This window comes from Dermacentor variabilis, chromosome 9, assembly GCF_050947875.1.
Source record: "Dermacentor variabilis isolate Ectoservices chromosome 9, ASM5094787v1, whole genome shotgun sequence".
In the NCBI taxonomy this organism is placed as follows: Eukaryota; Metazoa; Arthropoda; class Arachnida; order Ixodida; family Ixodidae; genus Dermacentor; species Dermacentor variabilis.
This window is the reverse complement of record NC_134576.1, coordinates 103,582,119-103,595,500: the sequence shown is the minus strand read 5'-3', so window position 1 is coordinate 103,595,500 and position 13,382 is coordinate 103,582,119.

Genomic DNA, 13,382 nt, shown 5'->3' with positions numbered 1-13,382 from the left:
AAACGCTATGTACAGCAGAAGTTTCCCTCTCGGAATACCGCATGGTGCCATACAGGAGACAAAATGGCATAGGTGTCGCTATCCCTAATCAGAAAGAACATCTCGTTCGTTGAGCACGACGTCCGCGCGTATAAAGCGGGCCTCGTGGCCCAGTTAATAGAGATCGTCGCCAACAGAACCATAAATTCTAATATTTTGATTCTCAACGCGTACAGCGCACCATCAGACAGGAAAATAGACTTCAAAACATTACTAGGCACCACGTCTAGAGCGGCGGGAAGCGTGCCTCTCGTTGTTGCAGGTGGCTTTTAACGCACCCGATACAGAATGGGGTCACGGTTGCAAAAGTGCAAAAGGGACAAATTTAGCCTTGAACGCTGTAGAGCTCGGCTTAATACTCGTAACAGACCCACGGCTCCCCACCAGATCCGCTAATTCGGTCAGTCGAGATACGACCCCCGATCTCACCTTCCTCCAAGGTATCGAAGGCACATGGCACAACCTCCAGGAGAGGCTAGGCAGTGACCATTACTAACTTGAAATTCTATTGCGCGAAATATGACTATGTGGACTGGGACCTTTTCCGAAAAATCAGACATACAACAGTCCCATCCGACTAGACGTATGCAGTTCTGATAGAGAATCTGAACGTGGCAGTTAAAAGAACAACCAAAGAAATCATTACGGATCCTGAAGTTCCCAAAATGGACTCGAGACTCGCTCACCTTCTGGAGGCCAAACATGCCCTCTCAACCAGGTGGAAGACCCAAAAGCTTAATCGATGACTCAGAGCGAAAATCTACCTTCTTAACAAGGAGGTTCAAACCTATTCGGCCCAGCTCGCCCGGCAGCAATGGGATGAGACGCGTACTGAAACGGACGGCGAATGTGAAGAGGTAGCAAAAGGAGCTTATTGCAGAGTCTCCTCAACAATAAACAGTCTAAGGACACCCTTAGCCTTCCAACGGATAGGCTCATACAGAAGCAAACCGCCATCGGTCTCACCGACAGGGAATTAGCCAACCACTTAGTAGATACTTATCTCCCCCTCGCCAAAGGCGCGGATCATCTGGTAGAGCGTGTAAACTACATTGGACTCTCGGCACCTCATCTAAACGAACCTTTCACCGTGTCAGAGATCAGACACGTTCTCTTCAATCTAAATGGCAGATCAGTCCCGGTACCTGACGGAATCACGAACAAACTGCTCAGGAACCTAGACGATAGGGCAATCAAGGTAGTCACGGCCAAAATCAATGAGGTATGGAAAACTGGACAGGTCACGATAGACTGACGTACCGCAAAGTGGTACTCATACCCAAACAAGGAAAACGCCCACATATAGATAATCTGCGGCCTATTGCCCTTGCATCATGCATCGCCAAGATTGTAGAGCACGCGATGCATAACCAGATCAGTGAACATATTGAAAACAAGGAGCTCTTTAGACACAACCTAATCGGCTTTAGAGAGGCGCTGACCACACAGGACGTTATGCTTTTGCTTAAGAGAGCAATCTTTGATAACCCTCATCGCGACGTAAAAGGGATCCTCGCACTGGACTTCTACAAGGTTAACGACAGGTTCGCGCATGACCTGGGTCAGCGGTTTCATGATTGCAGCAGATCTTTCCTCACGAATCGCAAGGCACACCTCCGACTAGGCACGGTCACTGGAGGACCCTACGAACTAGGCGCCTGCAGCACCACGCGGGGCTCGGTCCTCTCCCCACTCTTATTCTATATACTCATGCACAAACTCTCCACTCGCCTCGCTGCTATCCCGAATGTGGGTCACGCCATTCGTACGGACGATATCACGATTTGGGCGCCAGGCGGATCGCTAGCCATGCTCGAACACTCGTTACAAATCCCGTAGGAGGCTACCGAAGACTTCCTTTCAAACACGGCCCTTGAACTCTCCCCCGCTAAGTCAGAGCTACTCTCATACCGCCAGTCTATGCAAGGGGTCAGAAACCTTGCGCCTCTGGAAACTCCGCGGATAGAAATTCTAGCTAAAAAAGAGCATCCCATACCGAGGATGCATTCGATCAAGAGTCTGTAGGTCTCCTCATCGATGCCAAGGGCTGTAACTCAACGGCCCTCAAGAGGATCACTCGACAGGCTAGTAATGTCCTAAGACTTGTAGCCCGCGTCTCAAATCGAAGAGGCCGTTGCTCAGAGCTTATCAGGCATTCCTGAGTCATGTTCCTGAGTCATGTTATCTACATGGGGCCGTAACTTAACTGGGGTAAAGCGGAAAATGTCAAGCTCGCCTCCCTAATAGAACCGTCCTCAAGCGCGTGCTCGGCCTTCCGCAGTCCACAAGCACTGAGAAGCTGCTGGAGCTAGGATTCGATGACACCATCGATGGACTAATAGAATCTCACACAGCGGCTCAAATAATGAGACATTCATCCACTAAGCCAGGGATCAAGATTTTAAAAGAAGCGGGAATGTCACCCAGGCATGAACCGGTGACCAAAGTTAGCTTGACCCGGGAAACCAGAACTCGCATCATGGTTGACCCCGTCCCGCGAAACATCCACCCAGTGCATAACTAGGGTAGAAGATTCTCGAGAGCCAAGTTCATCCTTAAAAAGATTAATCAGCAAAAACTAGATGCCCTTTTTGACGATGCTTCCAGGTTCCTGGACAGTGGTGATAAGTTCGCTGTCTCGATGGTAGACGCGCGGGGCAACTGGTCATAGCAGCCTCCGTTTATACGAAGTTTGCCCATGTGGCGAAAGAAGCCGCGATCGCTCTGGCTTTTCACAGCTCAAAAGTTCCATATCGTCTTCTCGCTCTCGTGCACTGCGGTTAGATCCTTCGCGTTTGCCCTCGTGTCTGAACAGGCGAACACTATTGTGAACAAAGCACTTCAGAGAACTAGGGTGAGTAGTGAAGGAGGATACCACATCTCGTGGTTCGCAGCCCATCTAGATAGCTCAATTAACCCGCTTGGATGTAATCCTAACGAGCAGGCCCACCGGAAAGGGCGTGATTTCAAGTACCGCGGTCGCGGGTAGCCATGCTTGGAGCGAGGTCAACATCCACAAAGATCCATTATGTACTTTCCACGAAATTGTTTCCCATTATCGACTTGGCAGGAGGAAGTTTCCACCCCCTCACCCCGGATTGAACAAAACTCAGAGTTCTGCAAATCCGTTAGTATCCCACTCCTCGGTCCCTTAACAGGATAGATCCTGACCCCTCACAGTCGTGCCCCAAATGTGGTCATGCTTATGTTCTTTTGAACACATGCTCTGGATGTGCCCAGCCCTTAAAGCCCCTCCAACCATCACGAAAGAGCAATGGCAGGAATCTCTCAAGAGCAGCAATCTCCACATTCAAGTCCAGGCTGTCCAGAGGGCCCACGACATTGCGGCGGGACTTCATCTAACGGTCCCATCGTGGGCGGAGCCACCGACTTGATCTTCGGGAGCCTTTGGTTTTCGCTCCCCAAGATCTCTGTCCCTCAGGACTCAAAGTTCTTTTTTGTGTAATGTCATGGGAAAAAAGAGTACTAAAAATTGTTTGTTCTGCAGTTATATACTGAGATCTTTTTGTTGCTATAACAGCGAGTCGATATGTCATCTGGTTCCAGAAGATAGTTATAGCGATGGATACCTGTCTGACTGTAATATATTTGGTGCAATAGTTTGAGCCTTAGCTTATGCCTACGTATATGTAGCAGCTCTCATCCTATAGGGGCCTTCAGTTCTGAAACGCTATAGAGTACGGGGTGTAATTATTACAAACAAACCTTACTGCTTTGTTCTGTAGCTTTTTCAACCTATTAATCAGGTAATCTCGATAGGGATCCCATAGTACACAGGCATAATGAAGTATTGTTCTGACATGTAAGAAGTATACAGTTTCCTGAACTTCGCGTGTTGCCTGTTTAAAATGTCTGCGAATAAAATGTAGCTTCCTACTAGCTTTTGCTGTTACAATGTCAATAAGTTTATGCCAAGTGAGTGATTCGCTGAAATAGACTCCTTGCATTCCGACTGTATGTCGATAAGTGTGTCATTGATGTTATATCAGTGCTGAGATTTGGATAGTTTTCCTGAAAGCCTTAGGCTACTGCACTTTTCAATACTTAAATTCATGTTCCGTTTGTTTACACCAGTTCGCTACCTTATCTAAATCTGTTTGCAAAGTATCTATGCCATTTTCAGTAGTAATTGCTCTGTAAATCACACAGTCATCGAGAAATAGTTTTATGGGTGATGTAATCAGTTCGACAATGTCGTTTCTGTAGTTTAATAGTAACAAGAGGCCCAGTACACTTTCCTGAGGAACGCCCGAACAAACAGTTATTGATGAATACGGTTAAAACAGACTAAACGCATTTACAGATTTGCATCTTGTGTCATGACGCGCGTCGACGACTTCGCGATCCACTGCCGCCGCGTAGTTGTCGTTTCCCCCGAAGACAAATCGTTGTTTTTACTTTCATCTACGCTGCATTCTCGCTCGGCACACTGTTTGTCAGTGTTGCGTTTTTCAACAACGGGGAATGGTTTTAGGCGTGAATGTGCGATGTTCTTTTTCATTTATTTATTTATTTCGAGCTCCTATCTCCCTTTGCGTATAAGCTGCGTAGACGCTTTTATTCTCTTCGACTTACACAGTTCCCGCCTGCTTTTTTTCGCCGTACTTCTCTCACGCAAGCGCGAAGGTGCACGCGATGGGTCTATCGAGCACACGCATATAGTTTTTTTTTTCGCTTGAATATATTAGCTGGTGCAGCTTTGCGCGTGAACAGGTATGCGACCTGTGGAGTGCTGACAGCAGCAAGTTGAATCCATCAGGGCGAAAGAAAGACGTCTACGCGTTTTTTTTTTCATTAATCCTTATAAGAAGAAGCTCTCGAAAATGCAGCTCCAGACACGAATCTTTTCTCTCTTTCTGGGCAAAAGAAATGTGATTACAATTCACGAGAAGTTACATGCACATGCCCTCGGCGTGCCCTTCTTCGACACATCTTTCGGACATGTATTGTTCATGAAAGTCATGATAAGCTTCATTACCATTCCATGCTTTGTGGCGCACGGTTACTTTGCACCGCGCATGGTAACTCCATGGTCATGGAGTTAGCGTGGTTACCAGTTGCCATGGTTGAACTCAGTTGTTGCCCACAGGCTGTCCACATCAGAATTCATTAAATATCAGTAATAAACAAGCAAGTTTGTCAATTGACACTCTATCAGAGTCAGCCTGATCGGCATATTTGATTAAAGTCAGGCATTTTTTTCTTCAACAGCACGTGTGCTTTAATAACATGTTACAGGCCCCGTGACGCGGAGTTATATTTTTATTCGCTTTATGGCGAAATTAAATGTAGCACATGTAGGCCTGCGTCATGCAGGTAGTTGGAGTTAGATGAACACGAAGAAGCGGACCGCAATTTCGTCCAAGACTCGACAACAGAATATGTACTGATCCAACCCACATGTTTCAATCTGCGATTGGATTTTTTTTTGTCGTCTGGGTAATATAAATGCCACGCAAATTATTATGTTGGCATGGCGTCTTGCAGCATAGCAATTACCTGCCCGGCAGTGAAGATGGCAATACGCGCGCACCCCCACCACGTCAGCCACGGGACCGCTTATTAACCTATCTCCGGGATTGGCCTCCTTTGTTACGAGCATGTGACTCTGTATCCAGGGTAGGCGCGCACGTACTAGAGTGGGCCGATACTGCAAATCGTGCAACCGTAAACTGCAATTCACTCGTCGAAAGACCGGCCAAGCAGTTGCGCCAAACCCCAAGTCCTCGGAAAGTAGGCAGAGCACAGTTTGCTTCGTTGAAATGCGCGTCCTGGAGTGTGCAGTTTGTGAACTGCACTCTCCAGCACGTCGCATTTCTCGCAATGACTATATTTAGGTATCTTTTGTTCTATACCCGAGTAAAATTTTGCAGCAAACGGGGCAAGCAGCCAAGACGCACGTAAGGGCCGTAAATATGGCGGCGCAGTCCTGCGCGTGAGGTATTGGGCAAAGCAGTAACGCCCAGCTATGGTCAGAAAAAGCCCAGGACGGTTTTCACAGAAGGTTTCGCTTGAAAAGACCGCAGATCGAACACAGTGTTGAAATGAAGATGGCGCGCAGCTTGCTTGAGTTAGCGAGGTAGCAGCAGAAAGCGATGACAAGCGCACGGACCTCGTCACCTGTAGGGCTTAGCTGTGCGCTTCACGAAAACCAACACCATTCACGAGGCTTGTGGAGAGTCGAATTTAGATGAGGTGTATGCATCGAGAAGTATGAGATATATGTAAGTACACTTAGCGCTTCCATACCAACTGAGTCGCAGTGCCACATCTTGGCGAATGGCCGAGAATGATCAGACGCGCTGTGGTCTAAGTCGTCTATGTGGGCCCGTACTCCTTTACGAGTCCAAATCGCCCAAGTTGTCGACTAGGCGAAAAGACGGCGAGGAAAGCCAATCCACTCAAAAAGTGGGAAGGAAAGCTGCGCTTTAAAACCAGCATGACCCACGAAATGGGATGTCATTGGCAAGAAGTCAACTTTCATGAAATAAAACTTGAATTGCAAGGCCCATGGGTAACACTTCAACCTAAAAAACATTTGGGAAAGAAAGAAAGAAAGAGGGAAAATCACGAAGGCGAGTGCATCTCAGAAATGAAGCCTAATTACGCGAGCGTGTCGGTGTGATTCGCTATGACGGTCGTTTCGCAAGACAAACATCACAAACGTGCACAATAGGCGGCGCACCTCCTAGCGCTTCACGATGCTTGCGCATACTGTTCGCGACGGTTCTCTTTTTTTACCTCAGTCGGTCCCATCCACCTAACATGACGAAAACGACGAGAAACACCGATGAAACGCAAAGCCCCTTCCCCCCTACCACCTTTCTCTACTGCCGCAGGGTGTCCTTCATTGTGAGCGTGCTGAAAAGTTACGGCGAAACGCTCACTGCCACGCTCTGCACTGCCGAAAATGAAGCACGCGGAATGCCGGGAAAACGACCCGTGAAGAACCTTTTCGTGGCTGATGACGGTTGATGACGGTAATGACCCGTTTTGAGGTGTTTCATTCAAGTGAGCACCACCCACATCTGTGTCCCCATCATCATTACGGCTCAACTGCGACCGCACTCAGGTGATTACGAGTTAGCTTCAAAGCTCTCTACCGCCGCATATATGGTCAGGCTGCAAAAGCGGTTCTTTTAAGCCTAACACGCTAGGACCGCCCCGCCTCTACGTCTACTCTTTGACTTTTCACTTCCTCCAATGTCGCGGTTGAGGTGTCCACTGGTGTGTGAGACTATTACAAACAGTTCTAGTTTTTTTTTTTGTAGACACTTCCTTCTCCTGTGACTAAATGCGGCTGCGCGGTGCTACATTCACTGGCATGCGCATGCTGTGTTCTGGTGTTACATTTTTTCAAGTGATAAACTAACAACGGGCGTCTTAATGGCACGATACTTTAGGTTACGTGCAGTGGGTACATGTTAAACAACCCCAGGTGGCCAAAATTAATCTGCGCATGTTTTGTTTTTCCTTGTATGTTAGCCAACGACGCATTTAGCGTTGTTTGCTCAGTCAGTGTCTGCATATGAAATATGCCTGCGCATGTTTTTTTTTCCTTGTATATTTTGCAAAGTTAGATGTGTTGACTGTACCTTGGTTCTGTAATGTTTGGGGTAGGGCATGAAATAGATGGTAGCTGCTCCATGCCGTCGTCCAACTTATCCACGCTTAGGACGTTGTTGAAGGGAGAGACTGGTTCTCATCGACAACGAGGAATATGGGATTTATTTACAGTATCTACATGAGAACGTTACTGTTCATCAGTCTAGCATGACTGAAAGAGAATGCACACTCAGCAGCCGCGCCACGGCTGCTTATAAACACTCTGTCCTCCCTAGATCCCTAGGTGAGGGAAAGCGGCCGTTCAACCGTCGACTAATTCGGAGCGTCCAAAGTCATCGTAACCGACCCGCCTTGGAGGGGGAGGGTTTACACACTCACTTCCGCACAGGTTTCACTAACCACACTGAAGTGAGAGGGTTCTCGCAGACACGGGTATTGCCCTGAGCAGGTGCCTCTTGGTACCAGAGTAGACCCCGCTGACAGTGGCCGGAACGTCTGTCCATTGACTGACGACTTCTAAGACCCGTGGGACGGCGCCGCAAAACACCTTCTTCCAGCAGTTCCACAGCGTCAAACAAACCGCGATGAATCCACTAACAATACTTGGTCCGCCGACCGCGCCTAGACATGCTGGAGCCGACGGGCTCGGGATTGTCATATTGTCGTCCTTACAAAGCGAGTCGCCACAGTAGACATGGTGGCGCCGTTAGGTTGGGGACTGTTGCTTCCCCGAACATTGCCAGCCTCCGCAGGTTAAGCGTAACAGTTCGCATAACATTATTAGCATCACTACCGAAATCATTGATATATTTGTGTGTCAGCCGTAACAGTTGATACCTCCGGTCTTCCTGATTATTTTTTACTGCAAGAGAGAGTGATGAAGACGAAGCAATGATAGGAAGCTTAACCAAAGGCCGGCCGTGCCCGATTGGCTACCCTACATTTCGGGATGGAAACAGATGAAAAAGAAGGAAAGATGAGAAAAAGAATGACGACGCAGTCAGGGGGGGGGTGTACAGTCGCACGCAGGTGAACTTTCGCTGACTGTCACAAACGTTGGCACAGTACAGTCGTCGTCTTGCAACGCCCTAAGGTTCGTGTTGCCTAGTTGATGGAGGAGTGCTTACGCTAGGGTCCTAGCATCTTTTCCACCGATAGCGGTCTGTCATCCAAGCGTGTAGCTCCCAATGATGGGAAGTAGAATACAGGTAGCTCGATTGCCTCGTCACACCCGCAGAAATGGCCTGTAGCAAAGCTGGCCATCCCGGTGAGCAGCGAATAAGCATTAATGAATGCAACGGTGGTGTTGTACGACAAGAGTTTAGTATTGTACTGTACGCGTTTTACTTCTGTTATTGTGCAAATTAGGGAACCGCTATCATCTACTCATTACCTTTAGTCGCTGGCTCTTCCAGTACTTCGATACTTTTGCTACCGCGCGCAAAAAAATTTAACTGCAAGCATAGATGCGACGTGAACATAATGCAACACACTCGAAGCTCTAGCACCGCAGCGCTGGCCCTCTACCTCGTAGAACTGCTGCTGATAATGACAATTTGTAATGCCACCTTTTTTATCAGTGGGCGACAAATAGTTGTTTAGCCTGCTTGAGGTAATCATCTTTAACTATATCTGTTGTAGTCTTAACGTTTTTCCTATCTCTATTTTATATTCTTTCTCTTAGATAAAACATTTATCTTTCTTCTAATGTTCCCCATACCTGTGCCAACCCCAACACCATCCCTTCACTGCATTTTTTCCCAACGAATGCTGCAAACATAATTTGCTTATCTCAGCCGCTGATCAGTTAGCGCTGCCAACAGCTTTGCAACCTAGCGCTTTTGGAAGGTAGAGGTCCTCTACGGTTTTGGATGGGTTAATTTATAGGCATTCTACTCCGATGTGCCGAGACGTCTAGGTTTTTTTTCCCGCAACACACACACGCATCGCTTCTTGCTTCGGGCATCTTCACCCAAATTTTTGTCGTAAGAGAGTCAGCTCTAGTCTTTAGTAGCAAGACAAGACCCTATCCCCTGTGTTTCCCTTTCAACATTTCTTGCTTACTGTTTTATGTAAATTTCTGTAGACTCTTGGTTTCCATCTTTCGTGTTTATTTACCTCTTCGCTCTCTCTCGTTTTCTTTTTTTGGTGACTCGAAGAGGTCAAAAAGGTTTGCAACTAAAGGAGTTCATTGGAAGTGTAAATAGACGAGGAAGAGTCACCAAAAAAAGAAAACGAGAGAGAGCGAAGTGGTAAATAAACACGAAAGATGGAAACCAAGAGTCTACGGAAATTTACATAAAACAGTAAGCAAGAAATCTTGAAAGGGAAACACAGGGTATGGGGTCTTGTGACGTGCAGATATTCATGCGCTTCAGACGGCCATTTCTTTTCTTCTATGTTCCTGAGTCTTTCTCGAAAACATTATTGTTCTTTGCTTCTCTGACATCGAAAGAGGCTCAGCCCATTTTATCATATCCCCTTGCTCCACCTCATTTATTGTTCTACCGTAATACCATCAACGTCAATCGGCCCACTGCCCTTTGGTCACTTTGGTTAATTAATAACGATGACGATATTTCTGATTTTAAGCACAGGATCGTGTTCGCGAACGTTAGGGCTAGCACCGCTACCTCTTTTCAGGTTAATCAACCAGCTCAAGTTTATTTCAGCGGTGTGGGAGTAGTTTGTGCCCTTAGTAAAATATTGGCGGCCGTTGTCTCAACTTTTTCTTTTGCTCCTTCACCCACAACGCCTCGCACGACTAGCAGGTCGTGCCGAGGTGTCAAAAAATAGGGGTATACATATCGTACGGGTCGTCTTGTAGCTCAACTTACAACAGCAGGTGACTCTGAACTCCACGGGAAGCAACATTGCCGCTCTACAACATTGCTGCTTGTTTTTTTTTTCAAGCGTCTACACAGGCCTTAATGGCACTAGTGTCTGTGAGTGCTGTCGTTGCTCATTATATCACGGTATCACCCAGCGCCCCAAATAGCATGCATGGCGATCAGCCGTGCTGACATGTTCAGTTTGTCTGAAAATATGATGACATTCTGAAATTGACGTTTTCAGTTCCTCTGAAAATGTCAAAAAAGTCCGCCTCTCTTTCTGTGTCACTATACCGCTGAATACGAAGGTTACTCGTGCATGTTTCGGAGGATGCGGGATGGAACTAATTCACTAATTTTCTTTCGCTGTTAAATTTTACGCACAACGTTCCGCACCGAGGTAGACATATGAGCAACTTTCAATTCAACACGATCTCTCACGTGCTGTTCAATTCCACAATAAATGTGGTTTGATTTGTGGATTTTTGCGATTTGGTTTTTATATTCTCCTTGGCTAGTCAAGTTCAGCAGCAGCTTTTTGTTAAACATTACAGCACGTTCTCATGCTTATTTAGACTTACATACCTTGTCATTAGTTCCTGACCAATCCAAAACAATTAAACTTCAACTGTTGTTCACAATGAGATGGTCATGATAAAATTGGTTTAGATATGCTTGACCCCTCATTTCATGAAATCAATTGAACGATTCATTCGTTCGTGAAATATATGAAATGAACACATCATTGAGCGATACCAGAAAATAAAACGATCTTTCAGGGTCTTGGTTGAGACCTTGTTGATAGGGTGCCGATTATTCCTAATTTCGTTCATATATGTTGAGTGTTTATATTATTTCATTTCAGAATATGAAATGAATGGTTTTATTCATGAAGTGAAATGTGTGAAATGAACATGTCAGTGACCAATGTATGTCAGTGTGCAAAACCTGACCTTTAGAGACCCTTGTTCGTAATGAGCGGAACATCACGAAAAGTGTTTGTGCTTCTTTTTTTTGTGATCATTCATCACAGGGTTCGAGAATACACGTTTTCCAGATTGTCTTGTGTCTTGTTATTGTGCTATCATGTGCTTAAAAAACAAGTAATTCCATGTCTGGGCTTACTGGCATGTTCCTTTCATTTATGTAATTTGCCTCATCCTATTATGTTATCCAGTATGTACTTCGAATGTGCTCTGCCATGGGATTTGACACAGCGTGGTTCTTAGAAACAACGTTTTTGCTCTATCTTCGTTGTTTTCAGTTTTCATTTTCTCCGATGTAGACAGATTCGCACTCACCAAAGAGGATCCTTTAAACCAGTCGTTGGTTCTTCGAGCGCCACAAATGCGAAGAAATGCCACTTCAGGAAAGACGAAGGCGTGCGCAGAAGCTCTCAGCACAAGCTTAAGAGAAGGTGTCTATGTTTAATCACAGATCCTTTTCCCACCGTATATTGTCTAGATATTTGAAAGAACAAACTAATATTTATTAAGGTACATATGTGTTTCTTCTTGTATTAGGCCAAGTTATTATCCCCCTCCTCCTCGCCTCCATCGCCCGCAATAATGTGCCATCTAAACAAATAATTATGTTTGTCTGCCTTAAGAAATTTGAGACCACCTCGCGTGAATACCCGGCATATACTCCTTTTTTTCGCATAAAATTATGAACCAACCTTATGCAAAGAATGCTGCCAGTGCAGCAATTCATTATTATTATTATAGTCTCTAAAAGCCTAATCCGTATGAAATGTGAATATTAGTAATTTCGAGTACTCTAATAGGTTTAACATGCGAAATCATTTTCATCCCATTTTTACAGCAGCAGAGGAGCAGCTGCGGCGTACTTGCATGAGGAAACAAAACAGCCGTGAGGAAAACTCGAACAAGATGTCCCAAGAAAGGCGTTTATGTGGATCTCACTATTTGTTACACACATCGTACTTGATTCAGGCGCTCTGTGACGCCAGAGCAGTTCATGACGTCAGCATCACGTAACAATGTCACCACATACCACGCTTTCGAATGGTCTTTTTTTTTCAGTGATAAAGAAACAAGAATCGAAGAGCGCCTAGGGTTAGGGAGGGCCACAGGACAATGTAGGCTGGAAGGCCCTAGAATAACGTACTCGATCGGGGAAGATCTGCTAGAGCCTTTTCAAAGATAATAGAGCCTCAGCAGCCGTGCCACTTAAATTGCAGATCCTTTAAATTCCAGAATTAATATACAGCACTTGCTCGTAGTTGGAACACGTAGTACAACTGAAGAAACCGATAGTGCTATAGCTACTGGTTAGTATTTTGCCGATAATTTAGTAGTAACCAAAAACCTGGGGAAAAGTTCTCGTTGTGGGATTTTCTGCCTAGCATTAGATCTACACAAGCTGTGCGCTGACACAGCTGTACGGCGCGCTTGGCCTCTGCGGCAATGATTTTACCTACGTTTCTTTAAGTTTTCCAAGTTATCTTTCCTAAGTAGTTTTAATGCTATCGAAATGGATGTTGAATAATCTTCATAAATATGACTGCAGATTCTGCCACTATATGAGCGTGTAAGCATGTTCTTCAGTAAGCCAATGCCTTTAAAAAGCGCAGTACTCGGAGCAAATACTGTTCAAAAATAAATCTTTCGATTCACTTTGCTGAGTCAGGACCATATGTTACAAGGTCAGAATTATTTCCTATTCGGTGGTAAGAAATCGCGAACGCACGTCTCGCTTTTCGCCCTAGATTGATGTGGCCTTTCAGTATTCTAATAATGTTTAATAAAAATGACCAGTAGAGTTGCCTTGGAAGAACACTGACATCAAATGTATGGGTTTTATTTTACTAGGATAACGAAGCACGTAGAACAAGTGACCCTGTTTCAACTTTCACACCCTCACCAGAACTTAATACATATAAAACTCTCTAACAGGCAAGTG